The sequence below is a fragment of the Rhipicephalus sanguineus genome, chromosome 2, assembly GCF_013339695.2.
Source record: "Rhipicephalus sanguineus isolate Rsan-2018 chromosome 2, BIME_Rsan_1.4, whole genome shotgun sequence".
NCBI lineage: Eukaryota > Metazoa > Arthropoda > Arachnida > Ixodida > Ixodidae > Rhipicephalus > Rhipicephalus sanguineus.
This window is the reverse complement of record NC_051177.1, coordinates 159,033,017-159,060,743: the sequence shown is the minus strand read 5'-3', so window position 1 is coordinate 159,060,743 and position 27,727 is coordinate 159,033,017. Positions and strand designations below refer to the sequence as shown.

Sequence of the window (27,727 nt, the reverse complement as noted above, 5' to 3'; positions counted from 1 at the left end):
CTATCATGACCGTCGAAGGGCGGGCTCGGAGCAAACTCGTGTGCCCGAGAAGCTCGGGCCATCCTGCATAGCACCCTAGATCAAAATTAACACAGTAAAAAAATCCAATATATTCAAAACATGGCTTATCGCCTCTTTTCTTACTTTTATAAGTTTGATACGCATATCTACAACGCTTTTTGGGTGCGCTTCACAACAAGTACAGTACTCATGCCCCATAGCGCTTGGGCCACTCAACGAAACAGTTCCGCGCAGTAGTAAAACACAAATGTATTTTACATGTAGTGCAAAAAAGCCTTTTTTCAGTCGTTCTTAAGCTTTACACGTGTCATACATATTAGGCAGATAATATTCGGTGCCTTTACGCGTCTTTTGCGGTGACAATTATATTAAGATTTGTTGTTATCGATCTCACTTTATTGAGAGCTCACTAATTTATTACAGGGCCACATCAGACAGAGAAAAAAACATGTATGACGCTTGAGCTTCGCCGTCAAGTGCAGAACGCGATAGCGTAGTCGGGCCCGTGCGCATCGTTTTCTCAACTGCTAGCCTAGCCTCGGTTCTAGGTGGATGCCTCAACGTTGCCGCGACGAAACGAACGTCTGTGCATGTAACATTGGCCGCCTCGAACTACCCTAAAGTGCCTACTGCAAGTACACTTGCGAGGTGGCCGCTACCTTTATTTATCGTTTTGAATCAGCGAAGGGCCCACTACGTGTCCGCAAGGCATGACGCTGATGATTGTGAGTAAATATATCCGAGCGCTTTGTAATGAGTGGACCTTTAAAACACCGGCTAGTTGCGCAATTCACATGTTTGGACGCCTGGCGCAATTTACATTTTTCCCACTCAACATTACATGCGTTAGGGCGACTGCTGCCACGACATGGCAGTCATATATTGTTTTTTTCCGAATCAGTTTCAAGCCATGGTGTGCGTCTTTGGTGGAACAGCTGCTTGCCACGCGGAAGGTCCGGGTTTGTTTCTTACTCCAGCATGAGATTTTTAGTATTTATTTTATTTGCATCTTTGTCTTTTTTTAGGTCACGGACAAAGCTGCTTTTTCGCTTACAACCAAAGAGGCCAAAATAGACGCCAACACCGGAATTTCTGGGAAACGAACTCTTTAACGCTATCAAGTTAAAAAATATACGTGTAGTGGTGGTATCAGAGTGCGTTATTTCCACATCGACAAAGTGATTGTTGATAAGTCTGTTGATGAAGAAATAAGAACGCTGTATCTTGAATGACATTGCATGAATAGGCTTTGTAGTTATAGGCACCAGCAACTGAATGCTTCCTAGAAAGGCCACGGGAGATTATGAATAGTCATAATTTCCATTCTTTTAATAATTGTATTTGACATATGAACAACACTGTGCGCTCGAAGTTTCTAGTTGTATTGAATAGAACGAGGCACCAATCTTAATAATTATATTCAACTAGGTCACTACTCACAGGCAATGAATGAACTTTGGGTTGAGACCTCGTGGAAGCGCACCTTTCCATGAGGTTCAGGTTGAGGAAGGTTATCAGGTGTGTTTTGATGTTGAGGTGAGGCGAGGCGAAAAATGGCGACACCCTTATACGAACTATGTCGGCATTATACAGTGTCGTAGATACCACGAATGTGTGCATTTGTTGTCGTGATATTGTATTTACTGGATCAATATTATTTTATTGTAACGTTTTTGGTGACACCACGGTGTTCTCAATATGGCGGTGTTGTCGTTCAGTGATTGCAATTTTACTCTCTACGCCACTGTAGGCACGCCTTCACGGTTAAGTAAGAAGCTCCACATATTAGGCGTCACATTCACGTCGTCGTTCCTTCGTCATAGCATTTGAGCGCTAGAAATTGATGTTCACCCGGCGTTTAATTTGCTTCGCAAAGGTAGCGGGTTTGATCGTAGCCGCGGCGGTCGCATTTAGATGGAGGTGAACTGCTAGAGGCCCGTGTAGCGTGCGATCTCAGTGCGCGGTAAAGAACGCCAAATGGTCGAAATTTCCGGAGCGCTCCAATACGTCGTTCCTCGGCTGTACCCTAACAGTACATCAGGTTGTTAAAGCAAAACAGCACTCATTGGCAAAGTATAAAAGACGTGGCAAGCCTACTCCCATATCGCATGGGGGCAGCACAATTTTTTTGCGAATTTCTTCTGTGAATTATCCAAAGGTTTTTTTTTAATTATATGTTTTAAAAGGGACTTGGTAGATAGCCTACGCGCAGGGAAACTACAACTCAAGGGAAGCAGCGCAGACGCATGCTGGCGAAGCTGTGAATACCGGTACCAATAAAAGAAGCTTTACGTACTAAGCAGGGTTCCCCATCTTTTGCTCTCCAACTGTCACCGTCACTTTTATTACATGCGCACGTGGAAAAGGGTCCAACATTAATCTGAAATGAAACACAACTTCAATAGGTACATTTCATAAGAAACGATGCTGTGCATGCAAATTCAAAGTGACACAACATTTTATCTTTGTGTTTTCATTTCGGAATGGGAGAAAGTTGAAAAGATCAGTATGTATGCGTACACAGTCATGCAACATTTCACTGTCTTAAAATTAACGTAGCAGTTACGAATAACAAAAAAATGTAATATTGACTGTGCATTATGAAGGCGCTGCATCCATATATGACGCACAACGTAAGGTAAAACGGTAATTATGTAATTAACATTCACAGCGTTAATGCATTTAGAAGCGTTGACTGGTGGGTCAGTTGGTGCATCATTGTTAAAGCGCTAAAGCGAAACAACACATATAACGAGAAGAATGGTCTATCCTGTCCAGAACGTGTCTTGCTGTACTCTGTGTTCTTTCACTCAAGATATCACAAAGCCAACACATTTCCCTATAACAAGAGGCAACCAAACTTAATACTGCAAAGCATTACGCCGGACAAATTTCACGAATATTGTCTGGCCGAAATTGTCATAAAGCGCGTTACATTCTCGGGTGTTAGGCACTATGGAAGCTAATCGTCATACAGCGATAGGCTATCAACAATACATTAATTTAATATGTGAAATCCCTGAAACGATCGGCATTCATTGTTCTCCAATACAGCGCTCGAATTTTCATGAGGATATTTCGCTCACAATTTAGTCCGCAGTTACGGTAATATGCAAGGTTATTGTGCGTTTTCCCACAATCAGTTTACGCTTCATTGTAGAACTTGTAGTTCTGTGCCGTTTTTTTGTGACCTTTGACGTCTATACGTTAAGAATATTGCAGAAAACATACATAAGCTTTTTATTTTTACTGGAAAATATCATACGCATAATGCTGACACTGCTTTATGCATGCGATACTGCGGAGCTGTAGACACAAAGGTACATATTACCATTGTACATTCGCTTGACAGTTTCACACTCTGAGATTTTAAATTAAACACTAGTAGCACTTACAGAACCTAAACTAATGGAATAGCTAACACTGTTCGGAAATATGAATGACTAACAAGAAAATCGTTACAATAAAAATCATACAAAACTGATACAGTGCAATCGTTTGCTGCGTAACAGAGAACCTTCTAGAAATTCGCATTGATATGAAAACGATACCGGTAAAAATGCAACAACAAATTTATGTCATGGGGATTTCTAGCTCACAGGCGTGTTTCTCTCTTGCGCACGTTTCCTTAATAATGTCATAATGCCTGAGTTCACGTAACGTGACGCCAAATGGCAGAAAAAGAGTGTTCCACACTCGCCGTAATGGCTACTATCGGCGCTGACTGAGAAGCCACGTTTAAAATGCACATATATACCCCATAAAGCGGACGGGGGGATGGCCGCCGCGGTGGCTCAGTTGGCAGAGCATCGGACGCGTTATTCGAAGGTTGCAGGTTCGGTCTCTGCCCGCGGCAAGCTATCTTTTCGTCCACTTTTCTTTCTTCACATTTACATTACATTTACTACTAATAACATCCCCTATACTTTCCTTGGCATAATTGTCTGTTAGCTCTCATTATTATTGTGTATAACAAAGAAAACACAAGGCCTTAAAATTTCCACTTTCCTTGATTCATAGCGAGGGCCTCGTTCTGGCAGGCTTGATGCTTTCAGGTAGTATGCGAGGGATTATTGGTCAGCTGCCAGCTCGTAATAAGTTCACGTACTACGTGACGCCAAATGGCAGAAAAATAGTGTACCACACTCGCCGTCATGGCTACTGGCGGCGCTGACTGACACTCCACGTTTACAATGCACATATATACCCCATAAAGTGGACGGCGGGATGGCCGCCGCGGTAGCTCAGTTGGTAGAGCATCGGACGCGTTATTCGAAGGTCGCAGGTTCGGTCCCTGCCCGCGGCAAGCTATCTTTTCGTCCAGTTTTCTTTCTTCACATTTACATTACATTTACTACAAATAACATCCCCTATACTTTCCTTGGTATAATTGTCTTTTAGTCCTCATTATTATTGTGTGTAAAAAAGAAAAAAAACAAGCCCTTAAAAGTTCCACTTTCCTTAATGCCAGAGCTGTAACACAACTACTCTGATAGTTTGGGGTGTCGTGCTGCTAACCCAATGGGCCTTTAAACTCCCTCGAACAACCGAATAAAATCGGAACGTCCACGCCCTAAGCAGTTGTCGAGGGGACATCCGATGGATACCAATGTCGGATTAAATTTTTAAATCCGTTTGGTTTTCTCCAGCGGACGTCCTCGGGACATAACATGCAGGACATATTGCCAGTCGCGTACGATTCTAACTTGTTTCAGCTGTAGTGAAGGTGAGTGCTACTCGGAAAGGCAGAGGCTACCACTCAGGTGGAAAAGAAGAAGACGTTTGGGTGTCTCGACGCTTAGGCTGGTTCCGCCATTAGCACGTAACTTGTCGTAACTGTTCCTGCGTTTTATAAACCAGTGTTACTCCTAAACGCCTTGTTTTAACTGGTGGAGGTGCTGGGTACTCCATAATTCTGGAACTTCGAAACCGTACGTTGCCTCTGGTTTCTACCATGTCCACGGACGAAGATCAGCAGGTAGCCGCCTCGGCTTCAACTAATCCACCTGTTGTCTGTTCCGGCCCCATTCGGCAACGCGACCCACCTTCCTTCAGCGGTACCGATGACAAGGACGTGGAAGATTGGCTTGACGAGTACGACCGGGTGAGCAAGCACAACAAATGGGACGGTGCGCACAAGCTTGCCGTCGTCCAATTTTATTTAACCGACGTCGCCAGTCTGTGGTACCGTAATCACGAGCGGGACCTTCCCACTTGGTCGGCCTTCAGAACGGCGTTCGCGGATCTGTTCGGCCGTCCAGCGCTTCGCAAGCTACGTGCCGACCAGCGCTTGCGCGCTCGAGCTCAGCAAAATGGTGAAAATTACACCAGCTACATCGAAGATGTGGTCGACCTTTGCCGGCGTGCCAACTCGGCCATGACGGAAGCCGCGAAGATCAATCACATTTTGAAAGGTGTGAGTGACGACGCATTTCAGATGCTTGCCGCCAAGAACGTGCAAACGGTCGCTGACGTAATCCAACTCTGACAGAGCTATGACGAGCTCTGGAAACAGCGTGAATCCACTCGTCGCGCCAGTGCGTCATGTGCAACGATCTCCGCTTTAACGTCGGCTGGCATTGCGGAAGACCATTCTGCCTTCCTCCTTGAGATCAAGCAGTTTGTACGCGAGGAGGTCGCGCGCCAGCTGTCTCTTGTACCTTACACCTTTGAAGGTGCCCCATCTACTTTGCCGCCATCGATACAGCGTGTAGTTCAGGAGCAAGTATCCGAGGTGCTGCCCGCAGCCCATCTACCACCAGTGGCTGCTCCGCTGACCTATGCTGAAGCACTGACCGCACCCCGACGTTTGCCTGTCGCGAACTCCTACGTTCCCGCGCGCACCTTTGCCGCACCGCCTGAACCTGTGCCTCACGCTGCCCGTCCGTTCTCCCGACCAACACCATCACGCCTTCAAAACCCATGGCGCACGCCAGACAACCGCCCCATATGCTACGCCTGTGGTTTTGCGGGTCACGTAGCACGGTTTTGCTGACGGCGTGAGTTTCTCCTCCGTGACGACTTGCGGCCAAACAGTTACGATTTGCCGCCGAGACAACCAAACTTCTTCTTCTTTTCCACCTGAGTGGTACCCTCTGCCTTTCCGAGTAGCACTCATCTTCTTCACTACATTTTCTTTATTTGCCTTTATTTGCGAACTTCTGGTTTTCGGTACTTATGAATCAAGGATATGTCTTTGAAGGCCATCATGCGCGCGATAGGTCGACTTTTCAACAGAAAATGTGATGTAGTTAATTCACGACGCTTTTCAAGTACTTATAATTACAGCAGCGAAGCCTATATATCGCTTTCAAAAACTCCTCGGTCATCTTTACAGTGCGGAAAGCGCGCCACGCCCGAGAAAAACTGCACGCTGCCAGTATGGCTACCACGGGTCTTTATTGGAAGCTGCAATCAATGTCGGGATTTGCATTATGCTTTAAATCATTTTTAGTGGCGCGGAGGAAGGGCACAAAGGCGGTGAATCCGCCTCCCCTGTAATATAGTTTGAGGATCCAAGCTCATGGAACGCTTAATAATTTTATTCTGGAATTATTAAGGCAAATAAATTTTAAGTAAATGTATTTTCTTTTATAAAAAATTGGCCGCGTATCTGCGTGCTTCGCTGCAAATGTCGAAACACGATATTTCTGCCGGCCGTGCTACGTGAGTCCTCCTCCTCCTCTGTGTTGAATTGCCGGATCTCGCTCAGCGTCGCATTTTCAACACAGCACAAAAAACACTAGCATTTTCAGCGCAGCCTCAGAAACACTACGGTTTTTAGAATTATGTATCTATGTATTTTCTACTAAATGAACACACCATCTAATACTTACGTATTGATGTTGCGCCTCAAATATGCGTAAGATTTGCTTTTTGATCGACAATGTTCTCAAGTACGAACCCCGCTATCAGTTCAAGATGACTGGGCATTCAACAAGTAAAACTTTGGCCGGGTGGCTGAATCGGGTGACAGAAAGACAGACACCAAAATATCTGCGTTGAAGTTCCCCAAGAAAGAGAAAGACATAGTCTTTCTTGGGGAACAAATATTAAAGGCGATATCATATATAATATTTGACAATATGGCGCGCAAAGTCACGCCGAGGCGGCGACGCCCTTTGAAACAAATTACACATATCTTGAAGCCACAAATCCTACTCGATCGTTGCAAGTGACGAAGCGACTACGGTTGATCTGCGGTTGCCAAGCGCATTTTCCCCCTCCATGGCAATGAAAACATAAATACAATAAAAGAGCTACCGCGTCCATTGAGCATCCGCATATCCGCCGTGGACACCCGCAGGATACCTGCTGGATTGCCAATTAGTATGCGCCTTACAGTCTTGCGGATGTCTGCTGTACGCCTGTCGGCAATTTGCGGATGACCGCTGGACGGCCAAGACATCCAGAAGTGGTTATCCAGTGGACGTCAATCGGTGCTTAAATGCCCACTGGGAAGCTCAAATATGCAGGTCATGGCGGTCGCTGGTGATGGCAGAGTCATGGCGGCTGCATTTCTATGGGGGCAAGCTGAAACAATACCCGTGTATCATACTGAACATATGCGCAAAATATGGAATTATGGATTCTATTAGGCGTATGATGGATACTGGAAATGATGACGGAGCGAAAAGCACCTCTAGAGCGTCAGAGCTAATCTGCCTATCGCCACAGATAAAGATATGAGTAAAGGTGATGTACAAAGCTTTATTACAATAAAAGGAAGAAAAAACGTATAAATAACGAAGAAAAACTCAGCCACCAAGATTCTAACGTGCCTGCTTCTGATCCACCGTCGAGTACTTCACTGGATCAGAGAGTATCGCTACGGGCTAGTTGGTATTACATATTAAACTTGCGTACAATGCGGGAAAACACGAAGGGACAAAGAATCTACGAAGACAAGCGACAAAGAACCGGTGGGAAGTCACCACTTGTCTTTGTCGGTTCTTTGTACCTTCGTCTTGTCATGCGCTCTACGAAAGTTAAATATTATGTACTTTGACACTGTGCCACGCCGAAACATGCCCAGTGATGAGTGAAATGCTAGTCAACACACAAACACACCGTTTGGCTTCAGCTTTGGATGTCGCAAGAGAGACGTGATCTTCCTTTCCAATTTAAATTCCCACCTTCATTAGGCACAAAAATTACGCTGTCGGTAAAGAATAACATGCTGATAATGGCAACAAGATGTGTTTGTACTTTATAATAAGGTATAAAAAGCGATTTCGATTTGGCAAATTTCTTTCAGTCTGTTGATGAGCACAGTCTTCGTATATTGCCGTGATGTTGAAAGAAGCAGTTCTATTTTGATATCAAAAGTTAGCAAAGTCTCGCGTGAGTAGCGCCGGTTACGTGTGATGTGTGATATATATGTTATCTGTTCTGCGTGTCTGTAACCATATGGTGTCTTTCACCGTAGTGTGGCCGCTTACTCACTTGTTGCCTGTTGCATGCTTATTTCGCGCGTGTAGACTACTAATCCGAGCCGCCGTGCCATGCGAAAGCGCCTTGTGCTTTTTAGTCGTGCGTATATAGCGCACCGTGTATGAGCTCGTGCAGGCAGCGCTACTACTAAGCAAGCAAGCGCATACTTGCTGAAAATTGGTAGCTTTTGTTATTATGATGAATGACACGTGCGAAAGCTTTAAAAGAAAAATATTTTCTAATGGACGAATAAACAGCACATCGGGCTAAGCTCCGATTCTAGCCTACGTAGGAGGTTTCCGCATTCCGAGAGCCTTCTGGCCCTCGCTACCTCCTTGGCCCTGGCAACGGGGCATCGTTGTTTCAAGTTCGAGGAGACGAGCTTGGCCTCCCTCGTTTCTATGAGGCCTTCGCTTTCTTCTCTGGCGTTGACTTGTTTCGGTGAGGGCGATGCGTCTGCGTCTAAAGGTCATGGGCATTCGAGAGTAAATATTCATTTTCTCAGAAGAAGGTCTTCGATCACAGACTATCAAAACGAAGTACTCTCTTCATTCGGTATACTCTATCTTTCGGTTATCCACTGCTACACCTTAGGCCGTAAAATATTGTGTGGTGTGACGTTCCAGCCGCTACTTTTCAAAACCATCGTGGGGCCCTTGCAACTCCTCTGGAATGTGCAGAGGTGAACGCACGTAAAACAAGAAAGGCGTTAGAGGTTCGAAAAGTTCTTGCAAAAAAGCCTATCTCATGATGTCGTGAGCTGCCATGTCTTTCTTAAAAGTGTTCTCAAATCTCGCCGCCAGCAGGCCACACGACAGATTTCTTTCTGAACGAGAAAAGAAGCTACCTATTGTAGAGAAGGCATCGCCATGCAGTCCCGCGCGCCTTCTCTTCAGTCGACGGACGAGGTAACCTTTCTTCTTCACGACCGCCTCGAATACTTCTCTTCACGGAAAAGTTAAATATCTCATTCCACGTCGGAAACAAGTACGCGCTGATGGGTTCATCAGTGCGCAGTGGCTGGCACATTCGGACGACAGACCGGTATGACCTCACCAGAAAAAGGATGTTGTGAGGCGTCAGCATCGTGTTGGTGGAATTCTTACGCAATATCAGTCGCTCTGGCGGGCTTCTCTACGTTTCTTAATACACGCAAACTGAGCAAGCTCGCATGGCACGAAACTCGCCGCGCTTTCTATAGAACGTAGTCCTCTGGGAATCCGCGTACACAACTTTAGAAGTCAGTATATGTATAATTTATTTGCTATCGCATACCTAATTATGTATGTTCTTCATTAAACTTGTATTACAATGTCTCTGCACTTTCTCGCCTTACCAATTTGTTTAGCGCCGCTATAGTTCACGCATGAACAGCGCGTAATTAAGCTAAGCTCTGCTGCCATCGCGCAGGTGGCGTAAATATGGCGAAAGATGGCGCAGTAGGGTGCCCTGGAGGCGCGATGACAACGTCGCTCACGTCAGCGCAGCGCCGCGACCCCTCACTTCCCCGCCCATTGGCCAGATTCTCTCCACACACGGCTCTGCACGAACGGATATGCGTCATTTCGACACAACGCGTCGCTTAGAGAGACAGCCTCAGAACCAACATAGTGATAGGGTGGATGGATGGATGCTATGAGCGTCTCCTTGATAACGGGGTGGTGGCAAGTGTGCCACCAGGCTCAACAAAAAAAGAAAAAGAAAAGAAACCTAATATTTTCTTTCTCTTAATGTTGGGCTAATGTCTCTACTTCAAATATATCTTACTACAGGAAAAAAAACGTTAATTCTCAGCCCAGTTCTTTGCCCTTTACGGCAGAACGTCTTTATTTTTTTTTTACATTTAATTTTGTCATTTCTCTGTAATTATCCACCACCAATAATATAACCGTCTCTCATTTATTTCAATCGCGGGTGTGTTGAGCTTTTCATTGTTCACCCTAAAACTACACCTGGGTGGATAACTCCACATTCAATCAGGACATGCTCCGCCGTTTTCTTCTCTTCCCCGCAGCATGTGCATTGTTCTTATTCTTTATTGATGGATGCAAGACGCCACCTCCCAGATAAAAACACAACTGAACAAAAAACCACGTCTAATATCCGTCGTGAGGCAACAACTCGAGAGTACTCTCCCCCCATGAACGCGAAGCAGGCCGCAACGCTAGCCGACGCTAGTAGGGACGCTAGTAGGAAAGGACGATAGGACACGGTCGTAAACCGTGGGATCTGTCGCATTTGGCTGGCACTGAACAAATAAAGGAGACGCTGGAATGAGAAGCAATAAACGTGTCATTTGCTGCGGCGCCAGGTATGTCTGCTCTTACTCTGAACCACAGCGGCTACGTAAATTCTGTTGGCCATGGCTTAACCATCGCCGTGTACTTTCTGGTCACGAACGGCATGTGGCCTATCAGCGTGACATAGCATTCTTGGTAGGAAAGTGGCCAGCGCCGAGTTTTCAAGAAAGGAAACGCAAGCAAGCCAGATGACGTTTATTGTTGTGGGACAAAGAGACGCCCTTTTTACTCGATCTATTCTGTGAGTGTACGGCATCTTCAGTGCCTGTGGCGGAGCCGTGCTGCACTGCGCCGGAAGTTTCCCGCCGCTCAATGACCTGAACAACGAGATCGCTGTTTATGCGCCGAAGGCTCAAGTAAATATAAAGAAGCTTAATGTTCTGTAGATGGATTACTATATCTGGCATAAGTACAAATATCTGAGCGCAACGTGATCAAGCGTCTCTCGTATCTTCAACGGTGGCCTCCGTGACTATCTGGTGGCTTGCCGTGACTATCTGGAGGCAACGTTTCAACATGCTGCTGTTAAAGATAATGCGGCATAGCGAAGATGACGTCACCGCGCTCGCTCGGCGTCTCAAGAAGTGCCTGCGGCCGCAGCCTCTGTGTTTTGCCAAAAATGCTATGTGCAGTCAGTTCTGAGAACTCTCACATCGCTTTTCCAATTCAGCAGTGATCAAACGGCCATTACAAGCTCCAGAGTAATTTCTTTAAATCCCTCAGCTTCCATTTAAATGGAACATTAAGGCAGCTTAATGTTCTTTTGGTTTTCTTTGGCGGCGTGAACGTGCTGCGCCGTCTTGGCATCTTTGTCTATACTTTTTGTCTTCGTAATCACGCTGCGCCAGCTACGCTGTCCCCGTTTTTTTTTCTATATTTCTTTCTCTCCCTGAGGGCGCTCCACCCATAGAGTTTCCTACAATACTTTTTCCTACAATACTTACTAGAGGAAACTCTGGTGTTATTGTCTATGGGAGCTACAACGCATGGCGGTTCAGCCAGCATGGGAATGATGGGTACTACACGGATTTGTCTAAACTTCGTTCTTTTGGCTCCGTTTGGGTCCGCGTCTCCTGAATCCGCTTTGTCGCAAAAGGAAGTTCAGCAAAAGTCAGCAGTTTCCCTTCAGCACTTTAACTTTTTTAGGCTCACCACTTCAAATTTGGTCACGAAGTTCACAACGGTCTATCCTTTACTCTGAAACGAACACCAAAACACAGCAATAAACAAAACCACAAGTGCGTTCCAAGCTGCAAGCAAGAAGATTAGGCGAATCGGTGCACTACCGATCACTCCCATGGTGGCTGAACGATCGCAGCGGCAGAGTCCCCTGTAGTTAATTTTAGGAAACTCTATGGCTCCAGCAGCTTCGCTGAATACATTCTTAATGTCTATATTTTTCGTTATTTTCGCCTAGTTAGGGACATGAGTCAGGCAATATATCCACCCTGGAAATGCATTGGGTTGTGGTAAACTGCTTCGCAGGGAAACAAAATCTACGTTAGAATAATCTACCTTCTCTTAATAATTTGTAGAGTGCCAGAAATATCTGATTTACCTGTGAGTTCGCAAAAAATGATAATAGTGCGAGAAACACAGAATGATGGATTGCATGCTCGGGAGGAAATTGCGCTACAGAATACGGCGCGCAAGGATATGTTCGAAGAAAAAAACAAATTATTCACTTACCGGTTTTCGTGTTCCGTTCTGTAAAAATTACAAAGATGCCTGTGAACGACTGAATCAGCAAAAAAAGCTAAAATTTCAGCGTATCAGCATGATAGTTTACTTCTAAAAGCCGACAGGCGAAGGCGGCGAATTTGTTAACATGATTATTTTGGTAAAGCAGGTATCAGTTCGACTAAACATGAATGCTATTTCTATTTTAATATCTCGCCTGCATATAGGTAGTACGCTCGACAGACATATAATTGAATAATAATATTTTAAAATAAAATAATACATTTGAAATGTCTGAACACGGCGAAGTGATTTGCTTTTGTTATTCCAAACGTTGAATATCTGTTAGTGACCGATTTTTGAAGGCAGATACAACTCGCAATTTAGTTACGTTAGATGAGTTGATGTATAGTGTAATGGAAGATTTGGGGCGCGAAGGTAATTAGCAAAGAATCGGCGCCCCATGTGGTCTGTTTGTTTTACAGCGAAAGCTGTTATGAGATCATTTCACCGGCCGTTTTTGGTGCCGTAGTTGTCCGCCGCCGCCGCCGCCACCGGTGTCCGTAACCAGTATCGCTCGAAATAAGAAAAAAAAAGAAAAAAAAATTCCAGGATGGAACGAGGTTCGAACCTGGGCCCTCTGCGTGGGAGCCCAGTATTCAACCTCTGAGCCATGCCGGTGCTTGAAACTGCTTTGCAAAATAGTCCTATACAGGCTTCATGTCGGGAAGGAACCACATTAGCATATGCAATATAGCGTGGTAGAAGAGTAAAATAAGCACCAAACGTCGCCCAACGCGAATTTTGTAACCAGGCGTCACACAATGCGAATTGCGCAACGAGTAGGTTGTTGAATGCTTCCAACCCATTACAAAATGCTCTCCCATAATTCTTCGTCGTCATCAGGCACAGCATCAACAAAGTTCGCATCATGCCTTACATGCGTTTAGCAGGTACCACGGCTCTCCGTAGAATGAAGAAAAATGGCACAGTGCCTGCTGTCCTACTTCTCAAAATTACAATGATTTAGAGCGTAGTGGGGCTCCTGGCAGGTGCACTTGTATTGGTTGCCAAGGAAGCCCATAAGCACATGATCCATTTCCTCGGGGTCTCAGTAAAAATTACAATGATTTAGAGCGTAGTGGGTTCCTCGCAAGTGCACATGTATTGGTTGCCAAGGAAGCCCATAAGCGCATCATCTATTTCCTCGGGGTCTAAGTGAAGTTATTTGCCCCCCCCCCCCCCCTCCCGCCGTCTCTCTCCCGCGTCAACGTATGTTATACAGCATGACGGGAGAGAAAAATAGCGCCCGGCGTCACCCAATGCAAATTACATAACTGGTGGCCCGTTTAAAGCTTCCAACCCATTACAAGGGGCTGAGCCATAATTCTTCATCGTCATCAGTCGCCGCGTCAACAAAGTGCACATAATGCCTTACAGACGTGTAGCTGGTGCCTGACGAATGACAACGGGCTCTAGAAACGCCGCTCTTCCAGCTTTCGCTGTGACTGTGCTGCGGTTTGAGCGCAGGCCTGGCGTTTTTTTTTCTTCTCATATTATTTTAACCCACATTTTTTTCTGTTTAGACAAATTTGATCATCGTTTATCATGTTAACACGGCTAGTACAAGAGATAATAGAGGATAATTGGTTTCTACGGAAATTACTCATTACCACTGTGCGAGAATAGCCAGTGGTTTGGTGATCTTTAGTGTTTTGCTGGGCCGAGTGAAGGCGATAGCGGTACTTTAACGCGATATTATCATATAATGTGGGGAGGGCAGGGGAACGGGGGTGGGGGCGATGAAACTTAGATGCATGGAGGCGCGTATCATCATGAGCGCATTGAATGATTTCTGCTCTTGAAAGTAAGAACAATTTTGTCTTGTAGTGCACAGGAAAACGTGCCAAGTTCGCTTTCAGCTCGCAAAGTTGCTTCCTGTCAAATAACTTCTACACCAGGTGCCAATGACTGAAAGAGAGCGAAAGCAGGGCGGACAATTGGGCAAGGTATTTTGTAAACGGTGCGACGGAAACAGACAAAAAGGCTGTCCTTTAGAGCGATAGTAGCGACAAAAGTATTTGGCCAAATGGGAACCTGATCGAAAGTACAGAGGATGGCTATCAGCCAGTAAAAAGGGCCCCTGCATTCCTGTAGGGCCACTGCATTCCTGTAAAGGGCCCCTGCATTCCTGTAAAAAGGGCCCCTGCATCATGTAGCGCTGCTTGCGAATGTGGAAAATTAGAAATTGAGCGCCACCTCCCAAGTTGCAAGCACAACAAATGTGCTACAGATTTGCATTCGACCCGGACGATCACATCCATGCTTTCAACGAGTGAGCAAAATGAACTTGACAAATCTGTCTTTCCTAGCAGCAGCTGGCGCAATCTGCAAGCTTTTTATGTGCAATTACTCCACAGAAAATTTAGATACAAGACTTTCAGTGGCTGCTAATACGCTGATTTTTACTTTTATTAGAATTTTGAAACATGGGCCAGAGAGCGAACTGTCTTTAGGCTTCGTTAAAGCTGAAATAGCCTGAATAACGACATTAAGAAGTGAATATAGGTATTTTCTATTGTAAAATACCGAATCTTTGGGGGTCCATCTGGGGATCAAACGTTGGCTAAGGTTGGCATCACTGATAAAGGGTGTGCGTGACCGTGCCCAGCTGAACAAAGCGCGTCGCTCTTGTTCTAGCAATGCCCTCGCTGTAATTCCTCGCAATAAAACACCCACCGTGGTCCTTGAACGCGTTCCTCTCTCCCGCTCCCTTCTGGTGATGCTTTCTCGGCTATTGTGGCGCACTCGCAGCGTCCAGTCAACGTGCCCTCCTTTATGTATGGCATCAGAGGTGCATAGTGCAGTTGTGGCTGGTGATCCTCATTACTATTACTTAAGCATTGGTCATAATATTTAAACATGCATGAACACGTGGCGGCGTAGGAGCCGAAGTTTCGATAAGCAGAATTGTCTCCTTCAAGGCCGCAACTTCTTTTCTTAACGTGTGTATGTATATGCTTCGTATCCTTTTCCCCAACCCATACAAAAGTTGAGCAGAGGGCCTCACGAAGGCTGTATTCAGGCTAACACTAGTTACTCTTGAGCACGGCCGCATGATGAAGAAGGTTCTGATCAGTACGTCGCTTAAAAACTCGGACACGATCACGCAGGCTAATCCGAGAGTTGCACTGAAAATTTTGCGAATTAAAAAAAAAAACAGAAAAACAAACAGCGCTGCAACTTGCGCCACTTTGTTAAAGCTGCCACGTTCGCGCTGAAGTTCACCTAATGTGAGCACGCCGAAAACCTGCTGCGCTCCAAGGTATCTTACGAAGACAGCAAAGGATGTCAACGAGGAATAACGTGAATTTCCTCGTTACACTAAACGGGGTTAACTGCGGACATTATAACGCCACTCATCCCTCTTTCCGGTGACAATAACGGGTCCACGTGATTATTGATGACCTTGTCATCAATTGAAATAAAACCAGATACACAAAGACACATATATTTTCTGCAACCCTCCTTGGTGTGGTCAAACTTAAGGCGTCACGGCAGCGGCACGCTCAACCTCTCCGTTTATATGGCGACCGCTCTTGTAAGTTGTATTTCGTCCTATAAGTGTTTTAGGAAACTTAGCGCACTTTTGGCTAATTACGTCGAACACGAACCTTCCTTCTTTTATGTTCAAGCATGCTAATAAGTCGCTCAATATGAAACGATCAGAAATAGAGTGGGAAAGGCTTCTCGAAAGTTAGTTATTACCCTGCTGCAGATTTTTCCTTTTTTAGCACTTTGCGCGAGTAGTCATCACCTCCGCTAAAAACAACCCCTTAGACAGCAGGCCTCATTACGCTGAACTACGTTCTTAAGTATGGGTACGTCCCTAATCAGGATACTAATCAGGATACGACTTCAAAAGCTAGGGCCCAGTTGGGATGGCGGGTTTGGAAGTAAATATGAGCGCGAAAGTGGCACCCATGAGCACAGGAGAACAGATAACTTGTTAATGTAATTGTGTGGACTAGTTGGTACTGACTGAATGCTTCCGTATTATAAGAGAACACGCACAAGGACTAAAGAGGAACTACAGCGGATGTCATGTGCATTTCTCTGTAGTCCTTGTGCGAGTTCGCTAGTGATATGGAAGCATTTGAGAAGCGAGAAGGCAGCGCGATGATTACACTCATGTCTACAAAATTAACATTGCAACATTTAGGTCAAGTTGCGACGACATGCCAACAGCACGTCACACTCATACCTGCCTTTGAACCCCGCCCTTTGTGAATAATAGCGAACTTAAGGAACCTACTAAAGCGGACTACTAAAGGAACCTACTAAAGGAACCTACAAGCCCGCATCGCCACCCTCGTCTACTAAAGCGGGTGTACATCACGAACACAATTCGCCGTATAAAGAAATAGGCGGATCAGAGCAAGCTATCACCCCACTGACGCTTTAGTAGTTTTCGTGTAACATCAGATTTTTTTTTCTATTAGCAAATACTTATCACCTTACCGGAAAGACGGACACAATCGTCACAGTTGTAGGGGGGCAATTCGCATCTTTATTTCCAGACGAACTTGGGGCTTGTTTTGTTACGGACCCTGAAAATTGCTCAATTCACTGATTTATTTATTTACAATCCTCTATTTTCTTATATAAGCGTTACAGGAGACAGTCAGTTAGAAAGCACGCAGCAAATCTTGGGAAATAACGACACAAACACAAGTAAGCTTCAAATTTAATTTGCATAAAAAAGTGAGTTAAACTTATGCTGAATGAACACCACAAGAAAAAAAGCTTTTTAGTTACATGCGCTATATTACAGGAAGAAACCTCTTTCTACTATATAAAGCTAGATCGGGAACAAGAAAACCTCGAATTACCATTAATGGCAGCATTTTGCGCGTGAATATGATTGCACTCTAGGGCCGCGCTAGGAGAGAATTACTACAATAGATTCTTTATTACAATAGTGATACGAGTCATAGAATCGTTCCATTTACAGTTGCACTATTTAGCAGGACATTTGTAGTAATCACCACTTGCAGGCCAAATGGTAGTCAGCATTACCTAGTAAGCTTTCGCACACTTGCTTTTTTCTGAGTTTGTCAATCCTTTTGATTTTCAATGCTAGAAGAAAAACAATTTTCTCTGTCATATAACTAAACCACATCATTTTGCCTACGCGTTCTAGATTAAAAAAAACAATAGGCTTGGCTTGGTTAGCGCATGACCTGCGCATGTACCCGATCGCTGCTGCTGATAAGTAGGTCGTCGTGTGGAACACAAAGATGAGCATGCAACCCTTTGCGATATCGCACTTGCATGAGCATATGCTTCTAGGCGTTCCGTTTTGTTCTGCCGCACTTTGTGTCGAGAGCTCTTTTTCACCTAGTCAATAATTCGCTATTCTGATCAAACTGATCAAACCATGCATCATGCGGTGGGCCTAGCGATTGATACATAGTCCATTGTTATTCGTTAAGAAACTGCACGGTTTTTTTGGTTGGCAAAATGAAAGGTACCAACTGTCATATAGTTAACCTGCTTCACGTTCACGCATCTTCATCATCGAGACAAAGAAAATACGTATAAGAAAAATTACGGCAGATATCACGCATTGTCGGAGTCGATGTCATGCGATGCAGCAAGCTTGTGGCAGCACATGCCTCTTTTTAAAGACGATAGTCTTTCTTGGGGAACTTAAACGCAGAAATTTTGGTCTGTCTTTCTGTTTGTCGGCACGTCATTCGATTCACCCACCCGGCCATAGTTGAACCACTTGCTTACCGCCCACCCATCTTGAACTGGTACGGCTGTTACTACTTGTGAACGTTGTCGATCAAAAAGTAAATATTACGCATATCTGAGGTGCAACATCATTAGGTAAGTATTAGGCGGTGTGTTCCTTTCATAGAAAATACATAGATACGCAATTTTAAAGACCCTAGTTTCTTAAGCTGCGCTGAAAATGCGACTACGCTGAAACTTGTCTTCCTCCGTGCCCTCTGCACAAGCTCATGTTGTGTTACGGTTTCGGTTCAGTATTGCATTGTACGAATGACAGGGGGTGCCGCTCTGGCATTCCTGTTTTACCCAGGCGACGTGTAAATAAGAGAGTTTGTGGAGAGTACTCGTTGAGTGCGGACGCTTCTTCTCCTTCGGCGCATCGCGCCAAACCGCGTGTTCGGGCTGGCCGGCGTCCCCGCCGGTCGCGTTGGTCACCGCCGGTATTCACCTGCCGCTGCGCCGGGACTACCAGCCCGCAACACAGCACTCATGTTTCCCGACGTATTGCCAGATGGCGTCCATATCTCACGCAGCGCCTCTTCTATCGTCTTTAAACGACATTTGCAGCGAAGCACGCAGATACGCGGCCAATGTTTTTTTTTTATTTTTTGCTTTGATGTCAGCGTTGCTGGGTGGATCGACGTCTCTCTTAGTTTGACTAGTTGTGCGGATATCGTGGGCTTACCAAACACATCGACTATTCGCAATGCCCACGCCCTTTGCGGTTCAAGATGGCGCCAGGAGGAGGGTCTACCCATTTATACAAGCATAGGAACAGATAGGACGTGCGGACCGTGCCACTTTCCCTGGATGACGTCATGCGCTGCACTAAAATAGCTATGACACCAAAATACTTTCCCGAACAATGGAAAGTGCCAAATGCTCGCCACATAACTAATTGCCGCGGTGTGAAAGGTTATATTTCGGTCCCGTTGCCATGCATCAACGATGCTTTGCGAATTCATATGCGTGCTACACAAAACTGCATGAACTAGAATTGACGTATGAACTTAATGGCACCCTGAGACAGTACGTATCGAACCTGCCTGACGAATTTTCCGCAGTAGTAGGCCGGTAGCCAGTAGCGCCATCGCTGCTGCACGGGACCTCATGTTTTACGTGTTCATGGTTTCCAAACGTATTACGCCGCCGTCGTTAGTTGCGCAGTCAGGAACGCAGAGTTACTTTTTCAACGTAACACAAGCATCAGCATCCCATTCAGTAGCGCTTGATTCACAGTCATGCTCAGACTATTGCCGTACGCAATTCACTTCTCTCGGATGTTGCAGGTTCGATCAGCACGATCGAAACATGAATGTCGAAAGAATGCACACGTATGCTCTTTGCAACGTCAAAGGTGCGAAAATTCGTCGAACAACAATGCTGTTCGGAAGGTGCTGGTCAAGTACAGGTGAAGTTAGCAGAGGCGTGGATCGTGGCCGTAACTGCATATTAACACGCAAGTTTTATGCCGGGGTCCACCAAGACGTTCATGACGTATTTCCGTCATGGAAATACGTCACGAATGTTAAAGAAACTTTAAGAAAAAGTTCCGTTGAGAGGAGTCCAACCTACGACCTGTCGTTCCGCGACGATGGCTCGCGGGCGTTTAGCCGACTGAGCTACCGCCAAACACATAACGGAGGCTGCATGAACGCACCTTTTACTTTTCCCACTTTACTCTCACAGTGCACTTGGATGGATGGATGCTATGAGCGTCCCCTTATAACAGGGTGATGACTTGCGTGCCACCAAGCTCGAAAGAAAAAGAGGAAAAAAAATGCCCCCACCTCCCCGAAGGGAATCGTGAGGAAATGCGAATGCATTTCTTGCGCCGAGAGTACACGACGCAGTAATTTTAATGGTGTAAATTAATGACGAGACGAGGATTTGTACCGTAACCATTTATTTACACAGTCATCAGCACCTGTTCGTGTTGTGATTGTACCTGACGGCCATAATCTCAGCCATCTCGTCGCCGTTGGCGTTTCACAGCGGCGTCTCGAGCACACATTTCGAGAGGCGCCCAGCCAGCGGACGGGAGAGTGGGGCGCAGGGAGGAGAGAGAGAGCGAACGGCGAGAGAAGGAGCGGCGAAGCACTGCGGCACTGCACCCAATGCCACCTAGAAGAGCGGTGCGGAGCCGGCGCGCGCCCGCGCAAACCGCGATGAGGAGGCGGAGCGCGCGCAGTCACGTGGGGTGTGACGTCGCTGCGCCGTTGCTACAGACGCTCCTCTCCTTTCCTCGCGCCGTTGCTATGGGACGGCGGATTCAGGGTCGCTTATAAAGTGCATTCGCACTTAAAACTTCGTTGCCTCCGCAATTAGCTGCGGCAACGCGCCTTTGCGACGACCGTCCAATTTGGCGCGTGAAATAGAAAACGTAGAAGCACTTTCTTCAAAAAGTACACTGTGCAACCCAATACTGTTCCCCATAGAAAACACCACAAGGTCGCGGCACAAACCCAAGCCTCGCTCATAACATCCATCCATATCGAAAAATAGCTCTCGGCTGCTCGCGTGGCTGTCGCACCACGCTCCCCGTTCGCCCTGTGAGAATTAACGGCCAAGCTAGAGGGAAGCCACGACGCTCGTCGCGCTTCTCTCGCGTTTCATTACGCTTTGAAGGAGTGCATATTGAGTATCAGTTTTTACTATGCGCTTGTTGATGCCATCTTTGCGCAGGATTCAATATATGCGGTGTACAGGTATATCTTGACAATTGCAGCTACCACAACGGTTAAATCACGATCTTGGGCGTTCGTCCTCGGTACGGAGATGTGCCACTAGGCGTCAACGTGAATTCGTCCACATCAAGCGGTGCTATATCTGCCAAACAACCATAGACATTCTACACCCTCTCATATACCAATGCACTATAAAACAATCAGCTACTTCTGTGACGACACGTTTCACTTTCGTGCTCTACCGAGCCCTACGACGGATGGATCAGCCATCATTTTCTTCATCGCTCTAACCATTTCGCTTCCGCTAGTCGAGCTCGAGCATGTTGGCGGCATGCGGCGCTCCATAATATCCACAATATGTTGACCTACATGCAATGCACAAGAAAAACTACGTTTTTATTTTCATCTCACTCAAGGATAGTATACAATTAATACAACCAAATTGACCTACGACCGCGAAAAAACATTAAAGCACGAGGGGACGTGAAGTGCAACTCGGTCCTCATCGCTCCCGAGTTGCTTATCGTTCTCCGTGGCTCTCACTCTGGGTGCTTTTAGGACCTTCTAGGCAGTGTGTCGGAATGGAGCGAAAACCAAAATTGTAAAACGAAAAAAAAGCGATATTTCTGACCGGGACTATAAACGTAACCGATACTTTAGTCATTATTTCTTTCCGGCGTGAAACCGAAATTTTTAAAGTCGTTTATCGGTTCACGGGAAAACTTGGCAATCTGGAACAACTGAGGTCATGCAACGTGAGCAGTTATGCATATCTCAGGGTACAGTATTAGCGTGTAACTCAGGCAGAAATTCCAAAGCAAAGATATGTTGAAATCGTTCGAAAAAATGCGGCAGATCCCACGCGTGGTGGGTAGATTCCACGAAAGATAAAAAAAAACGGTGTATATTTGATGTTTCCGATTTTCCTGATAATTTTGTATATTGTGCACATATGACTGCACAGCACGAAATCGCAGTTCGTTTTCAAATAAATTTTTTGCAACACAGGAAAATTCGACAAGTTTCGCCGGTTGACGACGACCATTTTACGAAGAGTGCGTTTTCGTAAATTCGCAATCATGGTGGCAGCCACTGAAGCTATATATTACAAATATCTTTCTTTTTGGCGGAAGTAGAAGTAAAGAGGAAATGGCTCTTATCATTTCATGGAATTTTGAGCAAATTATGTATTTTTAAAAATTCACGAGAAACGCTGCGTTTTTGAAAATCAGTCAAATTTGGGGCGCTATGGCTACTTCTGCGAACATCTCAGCTTGTTCATATTTGCAGTATGAATAGGCCTTTATGTGAATAATGAACCTCTGCATTTGTATTTCTCTAATAAATTTCAAAGTAGTAAATTTTCAAGCTCGAAACAACAAAATAGAAGAGTGCTCCTGAATTCGAAAATCTATAATAAAAAAACCCCAATCTCAATTTTGTTCAAAGTTCCCCAAAATGTTCTCAAAGGCTGCAGAATCATTTTATGAAAAAACATGTTGCATCATTTTTATTAGAACAAAAGCAGAAAATGTCAAACATTGTGCTTCCAGAGCGTGGTGGCTACTGCGTAAAGGACATCTATAGTAACAAGAAAATACAATAACACGTCTTTTTTCTTCTCTTAGCTTCCCTAAACAACAGTAATGATCTGTGGTCGGAAATTGGGAACTGTTTTGTAAAGAAAAAATTACACCATTTCCCGCTAAAGGGGACCATGAGGCGATGCGAAGCCGGAGCGCTTGCACAATCGCGTTCCGTTGGCGTTCTTGGGCATGCTACCGACCTCGCGTCCTGGAACGCGAAGAGGAACGCTACGCGCGTCTTGTCTTCCCTCTAGCCTGGCCGTTAATTCTCACAGGGCGAGCGGGGAACGCGGTCGGCAGGCGTGCGAGAGGGGGGCAGTGTAGGAGTGGAGAGAGAAGGGGAGGGGACGCGTATGCGCTGGTGCTCATCACGGCGTTGCGCAGGAGAGAATTTCGGCATGTATGGCCCGCATTTCAGAGGGAGAGTTGAAAGGGGGAGGGGAGTGGGGAAGTGGAGAGGGGGAAAGTGAGAGGGGAAGTGGCGAGGGGAGGGGGATGGGAGAGGGTGAGTGGAGAGTGTATGCGCATGCGCAGTAAGGGTGGTCACGCCGCACACCACCACCACCACTACCGGATTGAACTCCGCCATAAGATACTCCGCATCTAAAAGACCGTTCCAATTAAATGCATTCGCGTGGTTTGCGACTTCACGCCAGTGTTAGACATCCCTCAGTCCATAGGCACTTTCAGTTGTGGCCTCCTTTTCTTTCATCTATTTCAGTTGAGTATAATTCATATCTTGAGTGCTAAAGAACGCATTCCCTCCATGCGTCTCTTATGATGATGTGCTGTGCCAGAATTGAGAGGTTGGTATAAAAACCAAGGTCTCTTCATGAATGGAAATGAATTTCTGGAGAGCGGTCGCCAAGAGGTGTGGTTTTTGTTGGCCCAAACGTGTACGTTGTCAAACCTTATGTGATCAATGCAAAGTTTAAAAAAATCGATTACGTGAAGATTGGTGGCAGCAGTTCTGGCCACAGACAAAATACGTTTTGTTTGCATTGCATCTGCTTTGTTTTGTATCTCCTTGTACCTCTTGAAGCAGTGCTGGCAGATCTGGTCTCCCTCTTGAATTGAGCGCGCATCCTACTTCATGACCTTCCGCAAAAGAGACTCGATCCGATATCTTCTACGTAACGAAAATTCCGCTGCAGCGGAATTTTCTTTTTGTGCACTATGATGTAGTCTGTACAAAAAACTCGGTCATGGCTATAACGCCTACCCATAGCCAACTTCAGAGCGTAGGACAGTGATCGCATCAAAGTGAAGCACAATTTGGATGCTTAACCTCCATCTCAGGTGGTGTTTGGCTGACTGGCAGAGCCGTGCTCGTTGCTGTCGTCTGCTCAGGCAGGCGTCCATCGCGCCGCCCTTTGCACCTGTCCGCCTAACGCATGCTACTCCGTTTACACGAGTTCTTGTAGCGCGGGCCACTCGATCCGCCACACGATCCGCACGGTGCGGATCCAGAGACCGGGCGGGAGAGCGACGAGCGGTGAAAAATGTATCGTGTAACCAACGCAATCGACACCCCAGCATTTTCTTGTGCAGAGCGACAAAGCCTGGCAAACAATGTGTGGCTGCTGTGCTTAGGTTGCACTGCGGTACTCGCCGTTCACCACTGTGGCCATTTGCGATTTCTCACATTCTTACAATGGATGATCGACTCAGCTACACAAATTTCGCGTTTAGCATCGTTGCATTTATATAAGCGCATTTCCTCAAAAAAAATTATCCAGAGGAATGAAAATGTCCGTGCTGCCCGTCGACGAGGAATACAAGTGGTGTCGCAATTGCATTTAATTGGAACGATCTTTTTTTCTTTACAAAACAGTTACCACTTTCCGACAATAGACCATTACTGTTGTTTAGCGAAGCTCAGAGAAGAATAAAGACGTGTTACTGTATTTTTTTGTTACTAGAGATGTCCTTTAGGCAGTAGCCACCACGCTCTGGAAACACAATGTTTGACATTTTCTGCTTTTGTTCTAATAACAATGATGCAACATGTTTTTTCATAATATCATTCTGCAGTCCTTTGAGAACATTTTGGGGGACGTTGAACAAAATTGAGATTGGGTTTTTTTTATTATAGATTTTCGAATCGAGGAGCACTTTTCTCATTTAGTGTTTAGAGCATGAAAATTTACTACTTTGAAAATTATTAGAGAAATACAAATGCAGAGGCTCATTACTCACATAAAGGCCTATTCATACTGCAAATATGAACAAGCTGAGATGTTCACAGAAGTAGCCATAGCGTCCCAAATTTGACGGATTTTCAAAAACGCAGCGTTTTTCGTGAAGTTTTCAAACACATAATTTGCTCAGAATTCTATGAAACGATAAGAACTATTTGCTCTTTACTTCTACTTCCGCTAAAAAGAAAGGTATTCGTAATATATAGCTTGAGTAGCTGCCAGCATGGTTTCGATGTTACGAAAACGCACTCTTCGTAAAATGGTCGTCGTCAACCGGCGACACTTGTCGAATTTTGCTGTGTTGAAAAAAAATTTTATTTGAAAACGAACTGCGATTTCGTGCTGTGCAGTCATATGTGCACAACATACAAAATTATCAGGAAAATCGGAAACATCAAATATACACCCTTTTTTGATCTTTCGTGGAATCGACCTGTGGGAATCGATGTAATGCGAAGCAGCCAGAAAAGAGCTGCATACATCATCTTGTTTGTCTTTGAGCCAAAAGAAATCATTCATGCCATGGCATCTAGTTTACCATATATTGCATGTTTGCCATGCACGCATGCATGCACAATCTACCAAGCTTATGAAACATATATTCTGTTATATGCGATGCATGACCTGTCATTTATGTTCATCACGCACTCGTGTCATGCCCTGCACTTTTTTGGTATATATCCAGTCTAAAAAACGGCCGGAAGCGCACCATGACAGTGCCATGTAAATCATACCGTACATGACATGCATATAATGTCATTGGCATGTTAGGACCGGTCATTTATGTTCGTCATACAGTCACATCGCGCAATAACAATTTCGGTGTGTATCAAACGAGCGAAATGGCCGCGAGTGCACCATGAGTCTGGGATGTAAATCATGTCATACATGACATGCATGTCATGGTTTTCATGTTACCACCTGTAACTTATGTTCCTCATAGAGTCGGGTCCCGCAATACCGATTCTGGTGTATGTCAAGCTAGCGAAACGGCCGCGAATGGACCATCAGCATGGCATGTAAATCATGACATACATGACATGCACGTCATGGTTTTCATGTTGCCACCTCTTATTCATGTTCTTCATGCAGTCCCATCGCACAATACCAATTTTTTTTATATCAATTTAGTGAAACGGCCGCGTGCGCACCGTGAGCATGGTATGTAGATCATGCCGTAAATGATATGCTTATCATGATTTTCTAGTTACCACCTGCCATTTATATTTGTCATACAGTGACGTCGCGCAACACCAATGTTGGCGTATATTAAGCGAGCGTAACGGACGGGAGCGCACATGCATGTTCGTCATACAGTCGCGTTGTTCAATACCAATTTTGGTTTATATCAAGCTAGCGAAACGGCCGCCAATGTACCATGAGCGTGGCATGTAAATCATGACATACATGACATACATGTCATGGTTTTCATGTTAGCACCTGTTATTCATGTTCTTCATACAGTGATATCGCGCAATGTCACTTCTGGTGTTTATCAATTTAACGAAACGGCCGCAAGTGTGCCATGAGCGTAGCACGTAAAGCATATCATACATGACATTAATGTCATGATTTTCATGTTAGCATGGGTCAGTTACGTTCGTCATACAGGAATGTCATACAGGAATGAGTTTTCGTATATATTCATTCATTTAAATGGCCGCTAGCGCCCCGAGGCCATGTGATGTACATGACATCATGCTGCACATGACATGCGTGTCATGATTTGCACGTTAGGACCTGTAATTATGTTCGTCGTGGACTCTTGTCACACCATACCAATTTTGGCATATATGAAATTAACGGAACGGCCGCCAAAGCCCCAAGGCCGTGGAATGTAAATCATGGTGCTCATGACATGCGTGTCACGGTTTTCATGTTATGACCTGTCATTTAGGCTCGTAATACAGTCATGTTTTGCCATACCAGTTTTGGTATACATCCGATTAACGAAACGGCCAGGAGAGCACAAAGTCCTAGGCGGCTAGATAGATAGATGCGCTCAAAGTCGCAGAAGTTCGCTAAGAAGTTCTTCCATTTAAAATGAAAACAGCGGTAACCAGAGATGTTTATATTATTGCAAATGGACTTTCGCGCGCCTTTCACGGAGGCCAGCGTGGAGACGGCATTGCCGGCGCTGAAGTTTGTTAGAGCGAAAGCTGTTGTGAGATCACAACAGACAATTTGGGCGCCATAGTTGTCCGCCGCCGCCGGTGTCCGTAAGCGCTATCACGTGAAATAAGAAAAAAAATGAAATGAGAAACAAATCTCTAGGATCGAATGGGATTATAGCCCGGACCTGCTGCGTGGCAGTCGAGTATTCCACCACAGTGTCACGCTGGTACTTGTAACTACTTTCCAAAAATACTCTATACATGCGTCATGTCGGGCAAGGAAACGTGTTAACATATGTAATATAGAATGGCAGAAGAGTAAGATAACAACATATCGTCACACAATGAGAATTCCCCAACGAGTCGGTCGTTTAATGCTTCCAACCCGTTACAAAGGGTTAAGCCATAACTCTTCATCGTCATCGACTACAGGACCAAGTTCACATAATGCTTTACAGATCTGTAGCGGGTACCATGATTCTCCGAAGAATGACGAAAAATGGTATAGTGTACTTCGCTAATTTAACAAAATTTACGACTTATGGCGTAGTGGGTGCCTTGCATGTGTACTTGTATTAGTTGCCCCAAGAAAGTCTCAACAGGCTCTAGAAAGGCCGCTCTTCCAGCTTTGGCTGTGACTGTGCTGCGTGTTCCGCGCAGGCCTATTGATCTTTTTTATCAGAACAGCGGTCTCGCACGTTAGAGAGTACACTCAATGACGTGCTGCTTCGGAGATCGTGCTCATTCGCTTGACACAAAGCAGTGAGTTCGCTTAAAATATCGTAATTGACTTTTGAGTAATTTCTACTGCGACTTTGAGGGGCATACTGTTTTGCGCTAGTTATCAGGAATTTGTGGTACAGTTACTTCCACTCCTGTGTGAAGACCGTGCTTTACCGCTGACCC

At 45.4% G+C, this 27,727-nt stretch overlaps 1 long non-coding RNA gene across 1 annotated transcript in view; it reads right to left on the bottom strand.

Moving 5' to 3' along the window:
• Positions 1-16,987: 16,987 nt before the first annotated feature.
• Positions 16,988-27,727, bottom strand: part of LOC125757514 (uncharacterized) — a 29,886-nt gene continuing 19,146 nt past the window's right edge. The window contains exon 3 of the long non-coding RNA XR_007415286.1: positions 16,988-17,044. This is a non-coding gene — a long non-coding RNA (uncharacterized LOC125757514). The remainder of the gene's footprint in view (positions 17,045-27,727) is intronic.